The sequence below is a fragment of the Rhinolophus ferrumequinum genome, chromosome 24 (genome assembly GCF_004115265.2).
Source record: "Rhinolophus ferrumequinum isolate MPI-CBG mRhiFer1 chromosome 24, mRhiFer1_v1.p, whole genome shotgun sequence".
In the NCBI taxonomy this organism is placed as follows: domain Eukaryota; kingdom Metazoa; phylum Chordata; class Mammalia; order Chiroptera; family Rhinolophidae; genus Rhinolophus; species Rhinolophus ferrumequinum.
Genome location: NC_046307.1, coordinates 37,625,541 through 37,630,077, shown reverse-complemented (window position 1 = coordinate 37,630,077; position 4,537 = coordinate 37,625,541).

Genomic DNA, 4,537 nt, shown 5'->3' with positions numbered 1-4,537 from the left:
AATTGGAGAGAATGTTAGGAAAGTTAAGTGGCTTGGTCAGTTTTTATTATGTGTTGTAGGAAAGAATCAGTTCACCGTGCAAAGGATACCCACTGCTCCTAAGACCTAGCCCTTGGGGCTGGAAAAATGGCAGCAGTAACAACCTCTTATACTTCAGTCAGGGTTGTGTGGCCTTGGTGGCCGGGAGGGGATGAGTTCCTACAGTTCCACAAAATACATCTATCTAAGGCCAGTAGTTCTTTCAAACACTGCGAGTGGAAGCTGTATTCGTCTCTCCTTTTCACTTCCTTTTTTCCCTTGGTCCCTTAAATCGTTTTAAAAGGGCCTACTATGCGCCAGGCACTGAGGATCTACAGAAAGTAAGAAGTGGCTCCTGCCCTTGTGAGCTCGTGTCATAGCAGGGAGGACGGACTCATAAAGAAAGAACACTGCCCCCTTGGCGCAGGCAGCACAGCGAAAGGATGAGCGTGAAGATGGGCACCTGTCCAGGTGAAAATGGAAGCGTCCAATTGCTTGTCTGGACGCCCACTGGCTGACACCATGTGGACAAAAGGTGCAGATCAATAGAGGGGTTGCTTGCCCCTCACTGTGGTACTGCCTCAACGGAGTCGGTGTGGTGAGGTTTCCACAGGCTGGGTTCAAATTCTGCTCCACTCACTAGCTGCATAACCTCAGGCAAGGGCCTTGCCCTTCCAAGGGCTTCACTTCCTGACCCCCCAAATGGGGATAATGCTAGCTCTCAGCTGTGAAGATGAAAGTCGATGTGTGCAAGCAGATGGCCCATAACAGATACTCGGTAAATAACATGTGTCCGTTCCCCAGTTCTACGTCAATCCATTTTCCCCATAGTTTTTGAGTTAGCAGCTTAGCCTCTCAAAGCCCTATTCCCGTCTGGGACTAACGACCAGCGGTGCCCTGGGAAGTATCTCTGGGGGTCTCAGGCAGGGACTGTGTTCCTCTCCTCTGCAGAAAACTTGGTGTCTTTCAAGTTAGGATCGGCGTTCTACACCCTTGTTTCCAATTTCCCTTCCTTAGTGTGAACTCGCTCTATTTAGCTCCCAGCAAACCTCTCTTAAAGGCAGAGTCTCTCACCTCCAGTCTGTGCTTCCAGGAGCCCCAGCAGCGCCTGAGAATCCCCCAAATCCAGCCTCGCACAAAAGGCTGCAGCCACCAGCGTCCTCTCCTGACAAACTGAGCCCGAAGCTGTTAAGATCTCTTCTGTTAGAACTTTTTAACGGTGTCATAAATCTTTTATTAACATTTGGTATTATACTAATTAAAACTGTTCTCTGTATGTATTATTAATTTCCCTAGCACTTCTTGCTGGGGTGACGGTTTTAGCCAGCTAAGCAGAATGTAGCACAGTAAATAAGAAGAAACTCATTCCCAGACAATTAGCCTTGCAGAAAAATAAGTTGGCTAATGGAAGGCATGATGATTACAAATTTTACCTAAATAAACAGGGTATCTTAATGGTAACTCTTCAAGCTAAGTAAACAGATTGGGGTGGTAATGTCCTGAGCAATACTTAAATGTAACTGTTTAATAAATTGGTAAATTACTCATTTCATCTTAGAACAAAATGGTAATACTGCAGTAATAACCTAGTATATATTCCGTAAATATGAAGCATTATCACTTTAGCTCTGTAGAAATCACCACAGTGATATGTCAGCATTGATCTAAAACTGCACCATTTTATCTCAAGTTTATTACCCATTTTTGAGAATCGCTGAGATTTTCAGAGCATAATGGCAATAAAAGAAGAATTTAAAAAGCGCTTTAATGTGCATAAGTTAATCAGAGGTATCCTCGGGGGGAAAAGGAAATTTGGTAAAACATGAATTATAAGCATCATTTAAACTTACTTTGGACACTAGAGATAATAAATGGCACCATAATTTAGAAATAGCTTTTAACATCAATGACGGTAAGTACCACTTTACTGTTCATAAGAATTGCAGAGCAATGGTGCTGAGGCCAATTTTATTAGCCATTTTTTTCTTTATAAAAGCAATCCAGCCCTTTCCACAACTGAGGAGACAGGAACAAGAGTTACGTGCTAATATGCAAAATGCATTTAAGTTTTTTGAAATAGAGAATAATAAATTGTGCCAAAAGATAGAGTCTGGAGACAAATGAATGATCATTTAAAAAGAATAAGGCTCTCTCAGAGTTTACATATTTGGGGAAACTTGATAAAAAAAAAAAAAAGCCAACAAATTGTTCATACATTTTCCCATTTGCCAGCGCATGCGGGTGTGCTTTCACATCTGAGTGATGAAGCCATAAATCTCCGCGATTGGGAGATGCCGCAACAGAAATATATTTTTGTAAATTGTCGCCACTGACAAGTCATTTTTAAACTATATAAAGTGCAAGTTCAACTTTCTTTTCAGCATGCCCAAGCAACCTTCCTGCAGGGAAGCCTCAGACTCTGACCCCCACTTACCCAGCACAGCCCGACGGGGTGGGGTTGCTGGCAGCCTGGCAGCTTAAGCCCTGCAGCTCAAACTGTGGGTGGGCCAGTTGCCAGGACTCACTGAACCACCTACTAAGTGCCCAGCGCTCTGAGCATTATGGGGCCTGGGAGAAGCTTGTTGGCGCAACGCATGGCCAGGTTAGCAAAAACCTGGCTTATGTAAAAGAAACAAATCCCAGATCCTGCCCTTCAGGATTTCCTAACTCCAGGTTCAGGGTGTGATGGATTTGAGGACAAACAAAATAATCCACCTTACCTGATCTTCAAGTGCTAGATGCCATTGACTAACACAGACGTCCCCTCTCCCCTGCTGTTGAACATGAACTACAAAAGGCCTGTGGTCTTTATCAAAAGCAGCTCCTTCTGGAAGTAGGTGGGGACAGACGGGGAGGGAGGCCAGGAGAGAGAAGATGAAGCCAGTGAGGTGAGGAGCAGCCCGGGCAGGACTCCTGGTTGTGTCCTGCAGGCAAAGGGCAGGCCTGCTGGCCTCCTGCCCACCTCACCCCGCTTTCTCTGTTTGTGTTCCTCTTACCTCCAGGCACGCACTCCATCACTATCTGCTCACCAAATATCACTGACATTCCCTCCTGCAGAGAGAGTCCCCGAAATACCAAGTTCACTTGCCTCCTCAACGGAGGCCACCTTTTGTGTGAGAACCACACCTTCCATAACCGTGTCTGCCCCCCTTTCCATAGAGTACCCCAACTTTGGTTGAAGAACTCAACTTTTGAAACAGATAGGGGTGTCCTGGGCTAGGAGACAGAGAACTGTTGTAGTCAGCTATGTGACCTTGAACTTTAAATACACTTTAAAGTCACCGAGCCTTCACTTTCTCATCTGTAAAATAAGGTTTTAGAAACAAGATTATTGTGGAGACGGAGTGAGGACACACAGGATGTCCTGAATACAGCCGTCAGCATGGGCTGGGCACTCAGCACACATTCAGTTTCTTCCCTCTCTGCAGTCAGAACATCCGGATTCCAACCCAGAATACCCTGTGGGACATCGGTAAGTTATTTAATGGCCCTACACCTCAAATTTCTCATCTTCAAAGTGGGATCTACTCCTTAGGTTTGTTTGAAGGGTTAAAGGTAATCATTTGTACAAAATGTTTAGTTCGCTGATTGACCTACAGTAAATGTTCTGGAAATTCTACTTATTGTTTTGTTATTATATACTCAGTAAAGTATTAACATGTACCGAGCAGTCGCCATGTGCCAAACACCGGTAACCAAAGTAAACAGAAGCCCCAGGAAGCTGTAGAACACCTGGTTATTCTTCCTTAGCATAATCTAGGTTTCCTACAACTAGTCGACAATCATTCCTAGAAGATTCTTTGGCGGGGAGACATTGCACTTCAGGGCTCTAGACGCTGACATAACTGGGTTTGAATTCCATCTCTACCACTTAATGTGTGACAGTGAGCAAGTTACTCATCTTCTCTGGGTTTGCTTCCTTCTCTCCAGGAGGAGAACAAGTACAATTTATCTTGTGAAAATTCATCCACCACTAATAATAAGAACAGTAAATGTATCATAGTGCTTATTGTACATCTGCCCCTGGTGAAGTGCTCAATGGGTTACGTCATTTAATCCTCAAACAACCCCATGAGTAAGATCTAGCCTTACAGAGGTCAGACGAGGTCACGGAGCTCAGAGAGGCAAAGTGACTTGCTCAAGGCCACACAGCTGCTGGTGGTAAAAGCTGGGATTTTAACCCAGGTCTGTAAAAGCTCCATATGGGTTGTGGGCGTTTGGGCGCGGGAGGCAAGCCACAGGTAAGTACTGTCTTCCTTCCCTGAACTGAAAACCCTCAGCATCTGGCCGCTGAGGGCTCCTCCATGGTTCCTTCACACCCATATGGCCTCCTAGAGCCTAGTGAGCTCCGGCTTAGGGAGCGGGCAGCCAAGACCCCGGAGTCCTTTAGGTAAAATGCAAGACCCAACACCTTCCAACCACCCACAGGGGGCTCAAAAGAGAAACACCAGGGATAGTAATGGTAGCAGCAGCAGTACTGTAAATACAACCCAAGATGCTCTAGTCTGTATCTGAAATG